At 45.6% G+C, this 17,182-nt stretch overlaps 35 non-coding genes across 35 annotated transcripts; 9 read left to right on the forward strand and 26 right to left on the reverse strand.

Annotated features, from left to right (window-relative positions):
- Window positions 1-115: 115 nt before the first annotated feature.
- Window positions 116-187, reverse strand: TRNAA-UGC (transfer RNA alanine (anticodon UGC)). Its single transcript has one exon. It is a non-coding gene; the product is annotated as a tRNA-Ala (tRNA).
- A 164-nt stretch (window positions 188-351) lies between these two features.
- On the forward strand, window positions 352-424 carry TRNAM-CAU (transfer RNA methionine (anticodon CAU)). Its single transcript has one exon. It is a non-coding gene; the product is annotated as a tRNA-Met (tRNA).
- Window positions 425-619: 195 nt separating this feature from the next.
- Window positions 620-691, reverse strand: TRNAA-CGC (transfer RNA alanine (anticodon CGC)). Its single transcript has one exon. It is a non-coding gene; the product is annotated as a tRNA-Ala (tRNA).
- Window positions 692-1,304: 613 nt separating this feature from the next.
- On the reverse strand, window positions 1,305-1,390 carry TRNAY-GUA (transfer RNA tyrosine (anticodon GUA)). Its single transcript is given in 2 exon segments — window positions 1,305-1,340; window positions 1,354-1,390. It is a non-coding gene; the product is annotated as a tRNA-Tyr (tRNA).
- Window positions 1,391-2,146: 756 nt separating this feature from the next.
- Window positions 2,147-2,218, reverse strand: TRNAA-UGC (transfer RNA alanine (anticodon UGC)). The gene has a single exon. It is a non-coding gene; the product is annotated as a tRNA-Ala (tRNA).
- A 164-nt stretch (window positions 2,219-2,382) lies between these two features.
- TRNAM-CAU (transfer RNA methionine (anticodon CAU)) lies at window positions 2,383-2,455 on the forward strand. Its single transcript has one exon. It is a non-coding gene; the product is annotated as a tRNA-Met (tRNA).
- A 195-nt stretch (window positions 2,456-2,650) lies between these two features.
- TRNAA-CGC (transfer RNA alanine (anticodon CGC)) lies at window positions 2,651-2,722 on the reverse strand. The gene has a single exon. It is a non-coding gene; the product is annotated as a tRNA-Ala (tRNA).
- Window positions 2,723-3,335: 613 nt separating this feature from the next.
- Window positions 3,336-3,421, reverse strand: TRNAY-GUA (transfer RNA tyrosine (anticodon GUA)). Its single transcript is given in 2 exon segments — window positions 3,336-3,371; window positions 3,385-3,421. It is a non-coding gene; the product is annotated as a tRNA-Tyr (tRNA).
- A 756-nt stretch (window positions 3,422-4,177) lies between these two features.
- TRNAA-UGC (transfer RNA alanine (anticodon UGC)) lies at window positions 4,178-4,249 on the reverse strand. Its single transcript has one exon. It is a non-coding gene; the product is annotated as a tRNA-Ala (tRNA).
- A 164-nt stretch (window positions 4,250-4,413) lies between these two features.
- TRNAM-CAU (transfer RNA methionine (anticodon CAU)) lies at window positions 4,414-4,486 on the forward strand. The gene has a single exon. It is a non-coding gene; the product is annotated as a tRNA-Met (tRNA).
- A 195-nt stretch (window positions 4,487-4,681) lies between these two features.
- On the reverse strand, window positions 4,682-4,753 carry TRNAA-CGC (transfer RNA alanine (anticodon CGC)). The gene has a single exon. It is a non-coding gene; the product is annotated as a tRNA-Ala (tRNA).
- Window positions 4,754-5,366: 613 nt separating this feature from the next.
- On the reverse strand, window positions 5,367-5,452 carry TRNAY-GUA (transfer RNA tyrosine (anticodon GUA)). Its single transcript is given in 2 exon segments — window positions 5,367-5,402; window positions 5,416-5,452. It is a non-coding gene; the product is annotated as a tRNA-Tyr (tRNA).
- A 756-nt stretch (window positions 5,453-6,208) lies between these two features.
- TRNAA-UGC (transfer RNA alanine (anticodon UGC)) lies at window positions 6,209-6,280 on the reverse strand. The gene has a single exon. It is a non-coding gene; the product is annotated as a tRNA-Ala (tRNA).
- Window positions 6,281-6,444: 164 nt separating this feature from the next.
- On the forward strand, window positions 6,445-6,517 carry TRNAM-CAU (transfer RNA methionine (anticodon CAU)). Its single transcript has one exon. It is a non-coding gene; the product is annotated as a tRNA-Met (tRNA).
- Window positions 6,518-6,712: 195 nt separating this feature from the next.
- Window positions 6,713-6,784, reverse strand: TRNAA-CGC (transfer RNA alanine (anticodon CGC)). The gene has a single exon. It is a non-coding gene; the product is annotated as a tRNA-Ala (tRNA).
- Window positions 6,785-7,397: 613 nt separating this feature from the next.
- On the reverse strand, window positions 7,398-7,483 carry TRNAY-GUA (transfer RNA tyrosine (anticodon GUA)). The gene is given in 2 exon segments: window positions 7,398-7,433; window positions 7,447-7,483. It is a non-coding gene; the product is annotated as a tRNA-Tyr (tRNA).
- A 756-nt stretch (window positions 7,484-8,239) lies between these two features.
- On the reverse strand, window positions 8,240-8,311 carry TRNAA-UGC (transfer RNA alanine (anticodon UGC)). The gene has a single exon. It is a non-coding gene; the product is annotated as a tRNA-Ala (tRNA).
- A 164-nt stretch (window positions 8,312-8,475) lies between these two features.
- TRNAM-CAU (transfer RNA methionine (anticodon CAU)) lies at window positions 8,476-8,548 on the forward strand. The gene has a single exon. It is a non-coding gene; the product is annotated as a tRNA-Met (tRNA).
- Window positions 8,549-8,743: 195 nt separating this feature from the next.
- On the reverse strand, window positions 8,744-8,815 carry TRNAA-CGC (transfer RNA alanine (anticodon CGC)). Its single transcript has one exon. It is a non-coding gene; the product is annotated as a tRNA-Ala (tRNA).
- Window positions 8,816-9,428: 613 nt separating this feature from the next.
- TRNAY-GUA (transfer RNA tyrosine (anticodon GUA)) lies at window positions 9,429-9,514 on the reverse strand. The gene is given in 2 exon segments: window positions 9,429-9,464; window positions 9,478-9,514. It is a non-coding gene; the product is annotated as a tRNA-Tyr (tRNA).
- A 756-nt stretch (window positions 9,515-10,270) lies between these two features.
- On the reverse strand, window positions 10,271-10,342 carry TRNAA-UGC (transfer RNA alanine (anticodon UGC)). The gene has a single exon. It is a non-coding gene; the product is annotated as a tRNA-Ala (tRNA).
- A 164-nt stretch (window positions 10,343-10,506) lies between these two features.
- Window positions 10,507-10,579, forward strand: TRNAM-CAU (transfer RNA methionine (anticodon CAU)). The gene has a single exon. It is a non-coding gene; the product is annotated as a tRNA-Met (tRNA).
- A 195-nt stretch (window positions 10,580-10,774) lies between these two features.
- TRNAA-CGC (transfer RNA alanine (anticodon CGC)) lies at window positions 10,775-10,846 on the reverse strand. The gene has a single exon. It is a non-coding gene; the product is annotated as a tRNA-Ala (tRNA).
- Window positions 10,847-11,459: 613 nt separating this feature from the next.
- On the reverse strand, window positions 11,460-11,545 carry TRNAY-GUA (transfer RNA tyrosine (anticodon GUA)). The gene is given in 2 exon segments: window positions 11,460-11,495; window positions 11,509-11,545. It is a non-coding gene; the product is annotated as a tRNA-Tyr (tRNA).
- Window positions 11,546-12,301: 756 nt separating this feature from the next.
- On the reverse strand, window positions 12,302-12,373 carry TRNAA-UGC (transfer RNA alanine (anticodon UGC)). The gene has a single exon. It is a non-coding gene; the product is annotated as a tRNA-Ala (tRNA).
- A 164-nt stretch (window positions 12,374-12,537) lies between these two features.
- TRNAM-CAU (transfer RNA methionine (anticodon CAU)) lies at window positions 12,538-12,610 on the forward strand. Its single transcript has one exon. It is a non-coding gene; the product is annotated as a tRNA-Met (tRNA).
- A 195-nt stretch (window positions 12,611-12,805) lies between these two features.
- Window positions 12,806-12,877, reverse strand: TRNAA-CGC (transfer RNA alanine (anticodon CGC)). Its single transcript has one exon. It is a non-coding gene; the product is annotated as a tRNA-Ala (tRNA).
- Window positions 12,878-13,490: 613 nt separating this feature from the next.
- TRNAY-GUA (transfer RNA tyrosine (anticodon GUA)) lies at window positions 13,491-13,576 on the reverse strand. Its single transcript is given in 2 exon segments — window positions 13,491-13,526; window positions 13,540-13,576. It is a non-coding gene; the product is annotated as a tRNA-Tyr (tRNA).
- A 756-nt stretch (window positions 13,577-14,332) lies between these two features.
- On the reverse strand, window positions 14,333-14,404 carry TRNAA-UGC (transfer RNA alanine (anticodon UGC)). The gene has a single exon. It is a non-coding gene; the product is annotated as a tRNA-Ala (tRNA).
- A 164-nt stretch (window positions 14,405-14,568) lies between these two features.
- On the forward strand, window positions 14,569-14,641 carry TRNAM-CAU (transfer RNA methionine (anticodon CAU)). The gene has a single exon. It is a non-coding gene; the product is annotated as a tRNA-Met (tRNA).
- A 195-nt stretch (window positions 14,642-14,836) lies between these two features.
- On the reverse strand, window positions 14,837-14,908 carry TRNAA-CGC (transfer RNA alanine (anticodon CGC)). The gene has a single exon. It is a non-coding gene; the product is annotated as a tRNA-Ala (tRNA).
- A 613-nt stretch (window positions 14,909-15,521) lies between these two features.
- TRNAY-GUA (transfer RNA tyrosine (anticodon GUA)) lies at window positions 15,522-15,607 on the reverse strand. Its single transcript is given in 2 exon segments — window positions 15,522-15,557; window positions 15,571-15,607. It is a non-coding gene; the product is annotated as a tRNA-Tyr (tRNA).
- A 756-nt stretch (window positions 15,608-16,363) lies between these two features.
- On the reverse strand, window positions 16,364-16,435 carry TRNAA-UGC (transfer RNA alanine (anticodon UGC)). The gene has a single exon. It is a non-coding gene; the product is annotated as a tRNA-Ala (tRNA).
- A 164-nt stretch (window positions 16,436-16,599) lies between these two features.
- TRNAM-CAU (transfer RNA methionine (anticodon CAU)) lies at window positions 16,600-16,672 on the forward strand. The gene has a single exon. It is a non-coding gene; the product is annotated as a tRNA-Met (tRNA).
- A 195-nt stretch (window positions 16,673-16,867) lies between these two features.
- Window positions 16,868-16,939, reverse strand: TRNAA-CGC (transfer RNA alanine (anticodon CGC)). The gene has a single exon. It is a non-coding gene; the product is annotated as a tRNA-Ala (tRNA).
- Between the last annotated feature and the right edge of the window lie 243 nt (window positions 16,940-17,182).

Here is a 17,182-nt window from a genome sequence, read left to right on the forward strand (position 1 = left end):
ACACGTCTCACAGTTTAAGTGGGGTTCGTATCCCAGTTGCATGACATATCTCTTCCTTAATACTGACAGCCAGCCTAGTTTTCTGCCAAAATCCAAGATAAGCATGGCAAAAGTCTGGAGATGCCGGGGATTGAACCTGGGGCCTCATACATGCAAAGCATGCGCTCTACCACTGAGCTACATCCCCTTGTATGCCAAGTTTTACTGTATGCATGGAAACCCTGAATGTAAGTGTCTGCCAAGTCAACCCACTTGACACTGCAGCATAAAGTCTCAGTCAGGAAAATCCTTAAGCCTCGCACCTGGATTATCTTCCTGGTCTATAGTCTTGTTTAGAGATGCTTGTGTGCAGCCTTCTTAGCGCAGTAGGCAGCGCGTCAGTCTCATAATCTGAAGGTCCTGAGTTCGATCCTCAGAGAGGGCATTTATTTCCTCCTTTTGGCAAGCAAAATTCTCAGATTTTCTTGAAAAGTGGAAACTATGCCTATTTCAAACAATATTTTTCAATGCAACCTATTTAAGTGGGGTTCTGACCCCCCAACTGCCTGAGAAACCTCAACTTTCCACAAGGTGGCAGGCTAGCCTTCTGGAAAAAGCCGAGATACAGAACAGCGACTCCTGGAGATGCCGGGGATTGAACCCGGGGCCTCATACATGCGAAGCATGCGCTCTACCACTGAGCTACATCCCCTCCACTGCCCTCTAAAGTTTTGCTGGATGCAAGGAGACTCTGGAGCCCACGGACTGCAAAGTCTCGATTTGAGACTAGAATGTAAAGTGTCAGGGATGAAATTGCCCACGCCTTACGTGAGGGCTGTCTTCATGGAGCATATACTTAGTGCAATCAGGGTTCGATTCTCCGGCAGGGCTTTTATTTGCTCAGTTTGGAATGCAAAACTTCTCAGGATTTCCCCAAATGTGTAAACTGTTGGTCTACTTTCCAGCTTGCTCAGCCTTTCGGGGGATGATTCCATTGGCTATGCCCTCTTGCCCATCGGTGGACACTCAAATTGAAGGCAAGTCACAGTGTGATTGGCTGCCAAGCAGCTACCGTGGTGCAATGCAATTGGAAGTCTGCCAAGGGCATACATGTACTAATGCAATGCTTTGGTAGCAGTTTTGATCAGCAGGTTTCCATTACTGTTCTTCACGCCTCCCCTAGCGATGACTATGTCATCAATTCCCTTTGAAAGCAGATAGAGTACGCTTCTTTTCCAGTATTTATCGAAGCTCGGGGACTTTTTCATAATCAACGGAAGGTATTGTTGATTAACAGCAAAAGACATGGAAAGGAAACCACAAAATCCTTCGAGCCGGATTTGAACCAGCGACCTAAGGATGCCCGAATTAATGCTACAGTCCTCCACTCTACCAACTGAGCTATCGAAGGAGGGGTAGCAGAAGCTCATAGCACTGAAATTACCTCTCGCTCAAGAAAGGTTGTGGGGGGTGGGGACCAGGAGCAGACATATGAAAATCATCAATATTAATCGCGGCTCCCTCTCAAAGCTACCACTTCTGAGAGCACACTGTGAGTTACGTCTTATCACCTCAAAGGAGGATTTCACACCAAAGTGGATGTTCCGTCTTGGCTTGGTGAAAAGCAGGGGCGCCGCAATGATGAATTTTACAGAAAGGAAAGGAACTTTGATACAAAGACCTTAGGAAGCATTGGTGGCAAATGGATGGAAGCCTTTAACCGTGAGAAAAATGACAGAAAGTTATGGGAGTCATTACCACGCACCCAGCTTCAAGAACATGCATTTTGGGTTCATTTTTGAAAGGAAAGAGAATGGAAAAATCAGTAGAGTAAAGGCAACATATTCAGTTTTTCTTGAAGCTACTGTAGAGAGTCTCTGGTTTAGAGGAAGAACCCTTACCAATGACCAAGATGGCTGCCACAGATTTCTATCCTAAATGTATTAAGATTGCCAAGATTAATCATCACTTTCATGGCTTAAACAAGTAAGATTCTTTGGTTCTATAAGCATCAAAAATGAGATAGCCCCATTTCATGGGGTTTTCCAAGGCACACGTCTCACAGTTTAAGTGGGGTTCGTATCCCAGTTGCATGACATATCTCTTCCTTAATACTGACAGCCAGCCTAGTTTTCTGCCAAAATCCAAGATAAGCATGGCAAAAGTCTGGAGATGCCGGGGATTGAACCTGGGGCCTCATACATGCAAAGCATGCGCTCTACCACTGAGCTACATCCCCTTGTATGCCAAGTTTTACTGTATGCATGGAAACCCTGAATGTAAGTGTCTGCCAAGTCAACCCACTTGACACTGCAGCATAAAGTCTCAGTCAGGAAAATCCTTAAGCCTCGCACCTGGATTATCTTCCTGGTCTATAGTCTTGTTTAGAGATGCTTGTGTGCAGCCTTCTTAGCGCAGTAGGCAGCGCGTCAGTCTCATAATCTGAAGGTCCTGAGTTCGTTCCTCAGAGAGGGCATTTATTTCCTCCTTTTGGCAAGCAAAATTCTCAGATTTTCTTGAACAGTGGAATCTATGCCTATTTCAAACAATATTTTTCAATGCAACCTATTTAAGTGGGGTTCTGACCCCCCAACTGCCTGAGAAACCTCAACTTTCCACAAGGTGGCAGGCTAGCCTTCTGGAAAAAGCCGAGATACAGAACAGCGACTCCTGGAGATGCCGGGGATTGAACCCGGGGCCTCATACATGCGAAGCATGCGCTCTACCACTGAGCTACATCCCCTCCACTGCCCTCTAAAGTTTTGCTGGATGCAAGGAGACTCTGGAGCCCACGGACTGCAAAGTCTCGATTTGAGACTAGAATGTAAAGTGTCAGGGATGAAATTGCCCACGCCTTACGTGAGGGCTGTCTTCATGGAGCATATACTTAGTGCAATCAGGGTTCGATTCTCCGGCAGGGCTTTTATTTGCTCAGTTTGGAATGCAAAACTTCTCAGGATTTCCCCAAATGTGTAAACTGTTGGTCTACTTTCCAGCTTGCTCAGCCTTTCGGGGGATGATTCCATTGGCTATGCCCTCTTGCCCATCGGTGGACACTCAAATTGAAGGCAAGTCACAGTGTGATTGGCTGCCAAGCAGCTACCGTGGTGCAATGCAATTGGAAGTCTGCCAAGGGCATACATGTACTAATGCAATGCTTTGGTAGCAGTTTTGATCAGCAGGTTTCCATTACTGTTCTTCACGCCTCCCCTAGCGATGACTATGTCATCAATTCCCTTTGAAAGCAGATAGAGTACGCTTCTTTTCCAGTATTTATCGAAGCTCGGGGACTTTTTCATAATCAACGGAAGGTATTGTTGATTAACAGCAAAAGACATGGAAATGAAACCACAAAATCCTTCGAGCCGGATTTGAACCAGCGACCTAAGGATGCCCGAATTAATGCTACAGTCCTCCGCTCTACCAACTGAGCTATCGAAGGAGGGGTAGCAGAAGCTCATAGCACTGAAATTACCTCTCGCTCAAGAAAGGTTGTGGGGGGTGGGGACCAGGAGCAGACAGATGAAAATCATCAATATTAATCGCGGCTCCCTCTCAAAGCTACCACTTCTGAGAGCACACTGTGAGTTACGTCTTATCACCTCAAAGGAGGATTTCACACCAAAGTGGATGTTCCGTCTTGGCTTGGTGAAAAGCAGGGGCGCCGCAATGATGAATTTTACAGAAAGGAAAGGAACTTTGATACAAAGACCTTAGGAAGCATTGGTGGCAAATGGATGGAAGCCTTTAACCGTGAGAAAAATGACAGAAAGTTATGGGAGTCATTACCACGCACCCAGCTTCAAGAACATGCATTTTGGGTTCATTTTTGAAAGGAAAGAGAATGGAAAAATCAGTAGAGTAAAGGCAACATATTCAGTTTTTCTTGAAGCTACTGTAGAGAGTCTCTGGTTTAGAGGAAGAACCCTTACCAATGACCAAGATGGCTGCCACAGATTTCTATCCTAAATGTATTAAGATTGCCAAGATTAATCATCACTTTCATGGCTTAAACAAGTAAGATTCTTTGGTTCTATAAGCATCAAAAATGAGATAGCCCCATTTCATGGGGTTTTCCAAGGCACACGTCTCACAGTTTAAGTGGGGTTCGTATCCCAGTTGCATGACATATCTCTTCCTTAATACTGACAGCCAGCCTAGTTTTCTGCCAAAATCCAAGATAAGCATGGCAAAAGTCTGGAGATGCCGGGGATTGAACCTGGGGCCTCATACATGCAAAGCATGCGCTCTACCACTGAGCTACATCCCCTTGTATGCCAAGTTTTACTGTATGCATGGAAACCCTGAATGTAAGTGTCTGCCAAGTCAACCCACTTGACACTGCAGCATAAAGTCTCAGTCAGGAAAATCCTTAAGCCTCGCACCTGGATTATCTTCCTGGTCTATAGTCTTGTTTAGAGATGCTTGTGTGCAGCCTTCTTAGCGCAGTAGGCAGCGCGTCAGTCTCATAATCTGAAGGTCCTGAGTTCGATCCTCAGAGAGGGCATTTATTTCCTCCTTTTGGCAAGCAAAATTCTCAGATTTTCTTGAAAAGTGGAAACTATGCCTATTTCAAACAATATTTTTCAATGCAACCTATTTAAGTGGGGTTCTGACCCCCCAACTGCCTGAGAAACCTCAACTTTCCACAAGGTGGCAGGCTAGCCTTCTGGAAAAAGCCGAGATACAGAACAGCGACTCCTGGAGATGCCGGGGATTGAACCCGGGGCCTCATACATGCGAAGCATGCGCTCTACCACTGAGCTACATCCCCTCCACTGCCCTCTAAAGTTTTGCTGGATGCAAGGAGACTCTGGAGCCCACGGACTGCAAAGTCTCGATTTGAGACTAGAATGTAAAGTGTCAGGGATGAAATTGCCCACGCCTTACGTGAGGGCTGTCTTCATGGAGCATATACTTAGTGCAATCAGGGTTCGATTCTCCGGCAGGGCTTTTATTTGCTCAGTTTGGAATGCAAAACTTCTCAGGATTTCCCCAAATGTGTAAACTGTTGGTCTACTTTCCAGCTTGCTCAGCCTTTCGGGGGATGATTCCATTGGCTATGCCCTCTTGCCCATCGGTGGACACTCAAATTGAAGGCAAGTCACAGTGTGATTGGCTGCCAAGCAGCTACCGTGGTGCAATGCAATTGGAAGTCTGCCAAGGGCATACATGTACTAATGCAATGCTTTGGTAGCAGTTTTGATCAGCAGGTTTCCATTACTGTTCTTCACGCCTCCCCTAGCGATGACTATGTCATCAATTCCCTTTGAAAGCAGATAGAGTACGCTTCTTTTCCAGTATTTATCGAAGCTCGGGGACTTTTTCATAATCAACGGAAGGTATTGTTGATTAACAGCAAAAGACATGGAAATGAAACCACAAAATCCTTCGAGCCGGATTTGAACCAGCGACCTAAGGATGCCCGAATTAATGCTACAGTCCTCCGCTCTACCAACTGAGCTATCGAAGGAGGGGTAGCAGAAGCTCATAGCACTGAAATTACCTCTCGCTCAAGAAAGGTTGTGGGGGGTGGGGACCAGGAGCAGACAGATGAAAATCATCAATATTAATTGCGGCTCCCTCTCAAAGCTACCACTTCTGAGAGCACACTGTGAGTTACGTCTTATCACCTCAAAGGAGGATTTCACACCAAAGTGGATGTTCCGTCTTGGCTTGGTGAAAAGCAGGGGCGCCGCAATGATGAATTTTACAGAAAGGAAAGGAACTTTGATACAAAGACCTTAGGAAGCATTGGTGGCAAATGGATGGAAGCCTTTAACCGTGAGAAAAATGACAGAAAGTTATGGGAGTCATTACCACGCACCCAGCTTCAAGAACATGCATTTTGGGTTCATTTTTGAAAGGAAAGAGAATGGAAAAATCAGTAGAGTAAAGGCAACATATTCAGTTTTTCTTGAAGCTACTGTAGAGAGTCTCTGGTTTAGAGGAAGAACCCTTACCAATGACCAAGATGGCTGCCACAGATTTCTATCCTAAATGTATTAAGATTGCCAAGATTAATCATCACTTTGATGGCTTAAACAAGTAAGATTCTTTGGTTCTATAAGCATCAAAAATGAGATAGCCCCATTTCATGGGGTTTTCCAAGGCACACGTCTCACAGTTTAAGTGGGGTTCGTATCCCAGTTGCATGACATATCTCTTCCTTAATACTGACAGCCAGCCTAGTTTTCTGCCAAAATCCAAGATAAGCATGGCAAAAGTCTGGAGATGCCGGGGATTGAACCTGGGGCCTCATACATGCAAAGCATGCGCTCTACCACTGAGCTACATCCCCTTGTATGCCAAGTTTTACTGTATGCATGGAAACCCTGAATGTAAGTGTCTGCCAAGTCAACCCACTTGACACTGCAGCATAAAGTCTCAGTCAGGAAAATCCTTAAGCCTCGCACCTGGATTATCTTCCTGGTCTATAGTCTTGTTTAGAGATGCTTGTGTGCAGCCTTCTTAGCGCAGTAGGCAGCGCGTCAGTCTCATAATCTGAAGGTCCTGAGTTCGTTCCTCAGAGAGGGCATTTATTTCCTCCTTTTGGCAAGCAAAATTCTCAGATTTTCTTGAACAGTGGAATCTATGCCTATTTCAAACAATATTTTTCAATGCAACCTATTTAAGTGGGGTTCTGACCCCCCAACTGCCTGAGAAACCTCAACTTTCCACAAGGTGGCAGGCTAGCCTTCTGGAAAAAGCCGAGATACAGAACAGCGACTCCTGGAGATGCCGGGGATTGAACCCGGGGCCTCATACATGCGAAGCATGCGCTCTACCACTGAGCTACATCCCCTCCACTGCCCTCTAAAGTTTTGCTGGATGCAAGGAGACTCTGGAGCCCACGGACTGCAAAGTCTCGATTTGAGACTAGAATGTAAAGTGTCAGGGATGAAATTGCCCACGCCTTACGTGAGGGCTGTCTTCATGGAGCATATACTTAGTGCAATCAGGGTTCGATTCTCCGGCAGGGCTTTTATTTGCTCAGTTTGGAATGCAAAACTTCTCAGGATTTCCCCAAATGTGTAAACTGTTGGTCTACTTTCCAGCTTGCTCAGCCTTTCGGGGGATGATTCCATTGGCTATGCCCTCTTGCCCATCGGTGGACACTCAAATTGAAGGCAAGTCACAGTGTGATTGGCTGCCAAGCAGCTACCGTGGTGCAATGCAATTGGAAGTCTGCCAAGGGCATACATGTACTAATGCAATGCTTTGGTAGCAGTTTTGATCAGCAGGTTTCCATTACTGTTCTTCACGCCTCCCCTAGCGATGACTATGTCATCAATTCCCTTTGAAAGCAGATAGAGTACGCTTCTTTTCCAGTATTTATCGAAGCTCGGGGACTTTTTCATAATCAACGGAAGGTATTGTTGATTAACAGCAAAAGACATGGAAATGAAACCACAAAATCCTTCGAGCCGGATTTGAACCAGCGACCTAAGGATGCCCGAATTAATGCTACAGTCCTCCGCTCTACCAACTGAGCTATCGAAGGAGGGGTAGCAGAAGCTCATAGCACTGAAATTACCTCTCGCTCAAGAAAGGTTGTGGGGGGTGGGGACCAGGAGCAGACAGATGAAAATCATCAATATTAATCGCGGCTCCCTCTCAAAGCTACCACTTCTGAGAGCACACTGTGAGTTACGTCTTATCACCTCAAAGGAGGATTTCACACCAAAGTGGATGTTCCGTCTTGGCTTGGTGAAAAGCAGGGGCGCCGCAATGATGAATTTTACAGAAAGGAAAGGAACTTTGATACAAAGACCTTAGGAAGCATTGGTGGCAAATGGATGGAAGCCTTTAACCGTGAGAAAAATGACAGAAAGTTATGGGAGTCATTACCACGCACCCAGCTTCAAGAACATGCATTTTGGGTTCATTTTTGAAAGGAAAGAGAATGGAAAAATCAGTAGAGTAAAGGCAACATATTCAGTTTTTCTTGAAGCTACTGTAGAGAGTCTCTGGTTTAGAGGAAGAACCCTTACCAATGACCAAGATGGCTGCCACAGATTTCTATCCTAAATGTATTAAGATTGCCAAGATTAATCATCACTTTCATGGCTTAAACAAGTAAGATTCTTTGGTTCTATAAGCATCAAAAATGAGATAGCCCCATTTCATGGGGTTTTCCAAGGCACACGTCTCACAGTTTAAGTGGGGTTCGTATCCCAGTTGCATGACATATCTCTTCCTTAATACTGACAGCCAGCCTAGTTTTCTGCCAAAATCCAAGATAAGCATGGCAAAAGTCTGGAGATGCCGGGGATTGAACCTGGGGCCTCATACATGCAAAGCATGCGCTCTACCACTGAGCTACATCCCCTTGTATGCCAAGTTTTACTGTATGCATGGAAACCCTGAATGTAAGTGTCTGCCAAGTCAACCCACTTGACACTGCAGCATAAAGTCTCAGTCAGGAAAATCCTTAAGCCTCGCACCTGGATTATCTTCCTGGTCTATAGTCTTGTTTAGAGATGCTTGTGTGCAGCCTTCTTAGCGCAGTAGGCAGCGCGTCAGTCTCATAATCTGAAGGTCCTGAGTTCGATCCTCAGAGAGGGCATTTATTTCCTCCTTTTGGCAAGCAAAATTCTCAGATTTTCTTGAAAAGTGGAAACTATGCCTATTTCAAACAATATTTTTCAATGCAACCTATTTAAGTGGGGTTCTGACCCCCCAACTGCCTGAGAAACCTCAACTTTCCACAAGGTGGCAGGCTAGCCTTCTGGAAAAAGCCGAGATACAGAACAGCGACTCCTGGAGATGCCGGGGATTGAACCCGGGGCCTCATACATGCGAAGCATGCGCTCTACCACTGAGCTACATCCCCTCCACTGCCCTCTAAAGTTTTGCTGGATGCAAGGAGACTCTGGAGCCCACGGACTGCAAAGTCTCGATTTGAGACTAGAATGTAAAGTGTCAGGGATGAAATTGCCCACGCCTTACGTGAGGGCTGTCTTCATGGAGCATATACTTAGTGCAATCAGGGTTCGATTCTCCGGCAGGGCTTTTATTTGCTCAGTTTGGAATGCAAAACTTCTCAGGATTTCCCCAAATGTGTAAACTGTTGGTCTACTTTCCAGCTTGCTCAGCCTTTCGGGGGATGATTCCATTGGCTATGCCCTCTTGCCCATCGGTGGACACTCAAATTGAAGGCAAGTCACAGTGTGATTGGCTGCCAAGCAGCTACCGTGGTGCAATGCAATTGGAAGTCTGCCAAGGGCATACATGTACTAATGCAATGCTTTGGTAGCAGTTTTGATCAGCAGGTTTCCATTACTGTTCTTCACGCCTCCCCTAGCGATGACTATGTCATCAATTCCCTTTGAAAGCAGATAGAGTACGCTTCTTTTCCAGTATTTATCGAAGCTCGGGGACTTTTTCATAATCAACGGAAGGTATTGTTGATTAACAGCAAAAGACATGGAAATGAAACCACAAAATCCTTCGAGCCGGATTTGAACCAGCGACCTAAGGATGCCCGAATTAATGCTACAGTCCTCCGCTCTACCAACTGAGCTATCGAAGGAGGGGTAGCAGAAGCTCATAGCACTGAAATTACCTCTCGCTCAAGAAAGGTTGTGGGGGGTGGGGACCAGGAGCAGACAGATGAAAATCATCAATATTAATTGCGGCTCCCTCTCAAAGCTACCACTTCTGAGAGCACACTGTGAGTTACGTCTTATCACCTCAAAGGAGGATTTCACACCAAAGTGGATGTTCCGTCTTGGCTTGGTGAAAAGCAGGGGCGCCGCAATGATGAATTTTACAGAAAGGAAAGGAACTTTGATACAAAGACCTTAGGAAGCATTGGTGGCAAATGGATGGAAGCCTTTAACCGTGAGAAAAATGACAGAAAGTTATGGGAGTCATTACCACGCACCCAGCTTCAAGAACATGCATTTTGGGTTCATTTTTGAAAGGAAAGAGAATGGAAAAATCAGTAGAGTAAAGGCAACATATTCAGTTTTTCTTGAAGCTACTGTAGAGAGTCTCTGGTTTAGAGGAAGAACCCTTACCAATGACCAAGATGGCTGCCACAGATTTCTATCCTAAATGTATTAAGATTGCCAAGATTAATCATCACTTTGATGGCTTAAACAAGTAAGATTCTTTGGTTCTATAAGCATCAAAAATGAGATAGCCCCATTTCATGGGGTTTTCCAAGGCACACGTCTCACAGTTTAAGTGGGGTTCGTATCCCAGTTGCATGACATATCTCTTCCTTAATACTGACAGCCAGCCTAGTTTTCTGCCAAAATCCAAGATAAGCATGGCAAAAGTCTGGAGATGCCGGGGATTGAACCCGGGGCCTCATACATGCAAAGCATGCGCTCTACCACTGAGCTACATCCCCTTGTATGCCAAGTTTTACTGTATGCATGGAAACCCTGAATGTAAGTGTCTGCCAAGTCAACCCACTTGACACTGCAGCATAAAGTCTCAGTCAGGAAAATCCTTAAGCCTCGCACCTGGATTATCTTCCTGGTCTATAGTCTTGTTTAGAGATGCTTGTGTGCAGCCTTCTTAGCGCAGTAGGCAGCGCGTCAGTCTCATAATCTGAAGGTCCTGAGTTCGTTCCTCAGAGAGGGCATTTATTTCCTCCTTTTGGCAAGCAAAATTCTCAGATTTTCTTGAACAGTGGAATCTATGCCTATTTCAAACAATATTTTTCAATGCAACCTATTTAAGTGGGGTTCTGACCCCCCAACTGCCTGAGAAACCTCAACTTTCCACAAGGTGGCAGGCTAGCCTTCTGGAAAAAGCCGAGATACAGAACAGCGACTCCTGGAGATGCCGGGGATTGAACCCGGGGCCTCATACATGCGAAGCATGCGCTCTACCACTGAGCTACATCCCCTCCACTGCCCTCTAAAGTTTTGCTGGATGCAAGGAGACTCTGGAGCCCACGGACTGCAAAGTCTCGATTTGAGACTAGAATGTAAAGTGTCAGGGATGAAATTGCCCACGCCTTACGTGAGGGCTGTCTTCATGGAGCATATACTTAGTGCAATCAGGGTTCGATTCTCCGGCAGGGCTTTTATTTGCTCAGTTTGGAATGCAAAACTTCTCAGGATTTCCCCAAATGTGTAAACTGTTGGTCTACTTTCCAGCTTGCTCAGCCTTTCGGGGGATGATTCCATTGGCTATGCCCTCTTGCCCATCGGTGGACACTCAAATTGAAGGCAAGTCACAGTGTGATTGGCTGCCAAGCAGCTACCGTGGTGCAATGCAATTGGAAGTCTGCCAAGGGCATACATGTACTAATGCAATGCTTTGGTAGCAGTTTTGATCAGCAGGTTTCCATTACTGTTCTTCACGCCTCCCCTAGCGATGACTATGTCATCAATTCCCTTTGAAAGCAGATAGAGTACGCTTCTTTTCCAGTATTTATCGAAGCTCGGGGACTTTTTCATAATCAACGGAAGGTATTGTTGATTAACAGCAAAAGACATGGAAAGGAAACCACAAAATCCTTCGAGCCGGATTTGAACCAGCGACCTAAGGATGCCCGAATTAATGCTACAGTCCTCCGCTCTACCAACTGAGCTATCGAAGGAGGGGTAGCAGAAGCTCATAGCACTGAAACTACCTCTCGCTCAAGAAAGGTTGTGGGGGGTGGGGACCAGGAGCAGACAGATGAAAATCATCAATATTAATCGCGGCTCCCTCTCAAAGCTACCACTTCTGAGAGCACACTGTGAGTTACGTCTTATCACCTCAAAGGAGGATTTCACACCAAAGTGGATGTTCCGTCTTGGCTTGGTGAAAAGCAGGGGCGCCGCAATGATGAATTTTACAGAAAGGAAAGGAACTTTGATACAAAGACCTTAGGAAGCATTGGTGGCAAATGGATGGAAGCCTTTAACCGTGAGAAAAATGACAGAAAGTTATGGGAGTCATTACCACGCACCCAGCTTCAAGAACATGCATTTTGGGTTCATTTTTGAAAGGAAAGAGAATGGAAAAATCAGTAGAGTAAAGGCAACATATTCAGTTTTTCTTGAAGCTACTGTAGAGAGTCTCTGGTTTAGAGGAAGAACCCTTACCAATGACCAAGATGGCTGCCACAGATTTCTATCCTAAATGTATTAAGATTGCCAAGATTAATCATCACTTTGATGGCTTAAACAAGTAAGATTCTTTGGTTCTATAAGCATCAAAAATGAGATAGCCCCATTTCATGGGGTTTTCCAAGGCACACGTCTCACAGTTTAAGTGGGGTTCGTATCCCAGTTGCATGACATATCTCTTCCTTAATACTGACAGCCAGCCTAGTTTTCTGCCAAAATCCAAGATAAGCATGGCAAAAGTCTGGAGATGCCGGGGATTGAACCCGGGGCCTCATACATGCAAAGCATGCGCTCTACCACTGAGCTACATCCCCTTGTATGCCAAGTTTTACTGTATGCATGGAAACCCTGAATGTAAGTGTCTGCCAAGTCAACCCACTTGACACTGCAGCATAAATTCTCAGTCAGGAAAATCCTTAAGCCTCGCACCTGGATTATCTTCCTGGTCTATAGTCTTGTTTAGAGATGCTTGTGTGCAGCCTTCTTAGCGCAGTAGGCAGCGCGTCAGTCTCATAATCTGAAGGTCCTGAGTTCGTTCCTCAGAGAGGGCATTCATTTCCTCCTTTTGGCAAGCAAAATTCTCAGATTTTCTTGAAAAGTGGAATCTATGCCTATTTCAAACAATATTTTTCAATGCAACCTATTTAAGTGGGGTTCTGACCCCCCAACTGCCTGAGAAACCTCAACTTTCCACAAGGTGGCAGGCTAGCCTTCTGGAAAAAGCCGAGATACAGAACAGCGACTCCTGGAGATGCCGGGGATTGAACCCGGGGCCTCATACATGCGAAGCATGCGCTCTACCACTGAGCTACATCCCCTCCACTGCCCTCTAAAGTTTTGCTGGATGCAAGGAGACTCTGGAGCCCACGGACTGCAAAGTCTCGATTTGAGACTAGAATGTAAAGTGTCAGGGATGAAATTGCCCACGCCTTACGTGAGGGCTGTCTTCATGGAGCATATACTTAGTGCAATCAGGGTTCGATTCTCCGGCAGGGCTTTTATTTGCTCAGTTTGGAATGCAAAACTTCTCAGGATTTCCCCAAATGTGTAAACTGTTGGTCTACTTTCCAGCTTGCTCAGCCTTTCGGGGGATGATTCCATTGGCTATGCCCTCTTGCCCATCGGTGGACACTCAAATTGAAGGCAAGTCACAGTGTGATTGGCTGCCAAGCAGCTACCGTGGTGCAATGCAATTGGAAGTCTGCCAAGGGCATACATGTACTAATGCAATGCTTTGGTAGCAGTTTTGATCAGCAGGTTTCCATTACTGTTCTTCACGCCTCCCCTAGCGATGACTATGTCATCAATTCCCTTTGAAAGCAGATAGAGTACGCTTCTTTTCCAGTATTTATCGAAGCTCGGGGACTTTTTCATAATCAACGGAAGGTATTGTTGATTAACAGCAAAAGACATGGAAATGAAACCACAAAATCCTTCGAGCCGGATTTGAACCAGCGACCTAAGGATGCCCGAATTAATGCTACAGTCCTCCGCTCTACCAACTGAGCTATCGAAGGAGGGGTAGCAGAAGCTCATAGCACTGAAATTACCTCTCGCTCAAGAAAGGTTGTGGGGGGTGGGGACCAGGAGCAGACAGATGAAAATCATCAATATTAATCGCGGCTCCCTCTCAAAGCTACCACTTCTGAGAGCACACTGTGAGTTACGTCTTATCACCTCAAAGGAGGATTTCACACCAAAGTGGATGTTCCGTCTTGGCTTGGTGAAAAGCAGGGGCGCCGCAATGATGAATTTTACAGAAAGGAAAGGAACTTTGATACAAAGACCTTAGGAAGCATTGGTGGCAAATGGATGGAAGCCTTTAACCGTGAGAAAAATGACAGAAAGTTATGGGAGTCATTACCACGCACCCAGCTTCAAGAACATGCATTTTGGGTTCATTTTTGAAAGGAAAGAGAATGGAAAAATCAGTAGAGTAAAGGCAACATATTCAGTTTTTCTTGAAGCTACTGTAGAGAGTCTCTGGTTTAGAGGAAGAACCCTTACCAATGACCAAGATGGCTGCCACAGATTTCTATCCTAAATGTATTAAGATTGCCAAGATTAATCATCACTTTCATGGCTTAAACAAGTAAGATTCTTTGGTTCTATAAGCATCAAAAATGAGATAGCCCCATTTCATGGGGTTTTCCAAGGCACACGTCTCACAGTTTAAGTGGGGTTCGTATCCCAGTTGCATGACATATCTCTTCCTTAATACTGACAGCCAGCCTAGTTTTCTGCCAAAATCCAAGATAAGCATGGCAAAAGTCTGGAGATGCCGGGGATTGAACCCGGGGCCTCATACATGCAAAGCATGCGCTCTACCACTGAGCTACATCCCCTTGTATGCCAAGTTTTACTGTATGCATGGAAACCCTGAATGTAAGTGTCTGCCAAGTCAACCCACTTGACACTGCAGCATAAATTCTCAGTCAGGAAAATCCTTAAGCCTCGCACCTGGATTATCTTCCTGGTCTATAGTCTTGTTTAGAGATGCTTGTGTGCAGCCTTCTTAGCGCAGTAGGCAGCGCGTCAGTCTCATAATCTGAAGGTCCTGAGTTCGTTCCTCAGAGAGGGCATTCATTTCCTCCTTTTGGCAAGCAAAATTCTCAGATTTTCTTGAAAAGTGGAATCTATGCCTATTTCAAACAATATTTTTCAATGCAACCTATTTAAGTGGGGTTCTGACCCCCCAACTGCCTGAGAAACCTCAACTTTCCACAAGGTGGCAGGCTAGCCTTCTGGAAAAAGCCGAGATACAGAACAGCGACTCCTGGAGATGCCAGGGATTGAACCCGGGGCCTCATACATGCGAAGCATGCGCTCTACCACTGAGCTACATCCCCTCCACTGCCCTCTAAAGTTTTGCTGGATGCAAGGAGACTCTGGAGCCCACGGACTGCAAAGTCTCGATTTGAGACTAGAATGTAAAGTGTCAGGGATGAAATTGCCCACGCCTTACGTGAGGGCTGTCTTCATGGAGCATATACTTAGTGCAATCAGGGTTCGATTCTCCGGCAGGGCTTTTATTTGCTCAGTTTGGAATGCAAAACTTCTCAGGATTTCCCCAAATGTGTAAACTGTTGGTCTACTTTCCAGCTTGCTCAGCCTTTCGGGGGATGATTCCATTGGCTATGCCCTCTTGCCCATCGGTGGACACTCAAATTGAAGGCAAGTCACAGTGTGATTGGCTGCCAAGCAGCTACCGTGGTGCAATGCAATTGGAAGTCTGCCAAGGGCATACATGTACTAATGCAATGCTTTGGTAGCAGTTTTGATCAGCAGGTTTCCATTACTGTTCTTCACGCCTCCCCTAGCGATGACTATGTCATCAATTCCCTTTGAAAGCAGATAGAGTACGCTTCTTTTCCAGTATTTATCGAAGCTCGGGGACTTTTTCATAATCAACGGAAGGTATTGTTGATTAACAGCAAAAGACATGGAAATGAAACCACAAAATCCTTCGAGCCGGATTTGAACCAGCGACCTAAGGATGCCCGAATTAATGCTACAGTCCTCCGCTCTACCAACTGAGCTATCGAAGGAGGGGTAGCAGAAGCTCATAGCACTGAAATTACCTCTCGCTCAAGAAAGGTTGTGGGGGGTGGGGACCAGGAGCAGACAGATGAAAATCATCAATATTAATTGCGGCTCCCTCTCAAAGCTACCACTTCTGAGAGCACACTGTGAGTTACGTCTTATCACCTCAAAGGAGGATTTCACACCAAAGTGGATGTTCCGTCTTGGCTTGGTGAAAAGCAGGGGCGCCGCAATGATGAATTTTACAGAAAGGAAAGGAACTTTGATACAAAGACCTTAGGAAGCATTGGTGGCAAATGGATGGAAGCCTTTAACCGTGAGAAAAATGACAGAAAGTTATGGGAGTCATTACCACGCACCCAGCTTCAAGAACATGCATTTTGGGTTCATTTTTGAAAGGAAAGAGAATGGAAAAATCAGTAGAGTAAAGGCAACATATTCAGTTTTTCTTGAAGCTACTGTAGAGAGTCTCTGGTTTAGAGGAAGAACCCTTACCAATGACCAAGATGGCTGCCACAGATTTCTATCCTAAATGTATTAAGATTGCCAAGATTAATCATCACTTTCATGGCTTAAACAAGTAAGATTCTTTGGTTCTATAAGCATCAAAAATGAGATAGCCCCATTTCATGGGGTTTTCCAAGGCACACGTCTCACAGTTTAAGTGGGGTTCGTATCCCAGTTGCATGACATATCTCTTCCTTAATACTGACAGCCAGCCTAGTTTTCTGCCAAAATCCAAGATAAGCATGGCAAAAGTCTGGAGATGCCGGGGATTGAACCCGGGGCCTCATACATGCAAAGCATGCGCTCTACCACTGAGCTACATCCCCTTGTATGCCAAGTTTTACTGTATGCATGGAAACCCTGAATGTAAGTGTCTGCCAAGTCAACCCACTTGACACTGCAGCATAAAGTCTCAGTCAGGAAAATCCTTAAGCCTCGCACCTGGATTATCTTCCTGGTCTATAGTCTTGTTTAGAGATGCTTGTGTGCAGCCTTCTTAGCGCAGTAGGCAGCGCGTCAGTCTCATAATCTGAAGGTCCTGAGTTCGTTCCTCAGAGAGGGCATTTATTTCCTCCTTTTGGCAAGCAAAATTCTCAGATTTTCTTGAACAGTGGAATCTATGCCTATTTCAAACAATATTTTTCAATGCAACCTATTTAAGTGGGGTTCTGACCCCCCAACTGCCTGAGAAACCTCAACTTTCCACAAGGTGGCAGGCTAGCCTTCTGGAAAAAGCCGAGATACAGAACAGCGACTCCTGGAGATGCCGGGGATTGAACCCGGGGCCTCATACATGCGAAGCATGCGCTCTACCACTGAGCTACATCCCCTCCACTGCCCTCTAAAGTTTTGCTGGATGCAAGGAGACTCTGGAGCCCACGGACTGCAAAGTCTCGATTTGAGACTAGAATGTAAAGTGTCAGGGATGAAATTGCCCACGCCTTACGTGAGGGCTGTCTTCATGGAGCATATACTTAGTGCAATCAGGGTTCGATTCTCCGGCAGGGCTTTTATTTGCTCAGTTTGGAATGCAAAACTTCTCAGGATTTCCCCAAATGTGTAAACTGTTGGTC

Source organism: Lissotriton helveticus, chromosome 1_2 (assembly GCF_964261635.1).
Source record: "Lissotriton helveticus chromosome 1_2, aLisHel1.1, whole genome shotgun sequence".
In the NCBI taxonomy this organism is placed as follows: Eukaryota; Metazoa; Chordata; class Amphibia; order Caudata; family Salamandridae; genus Lissotriton; species Lissotriton helveticus.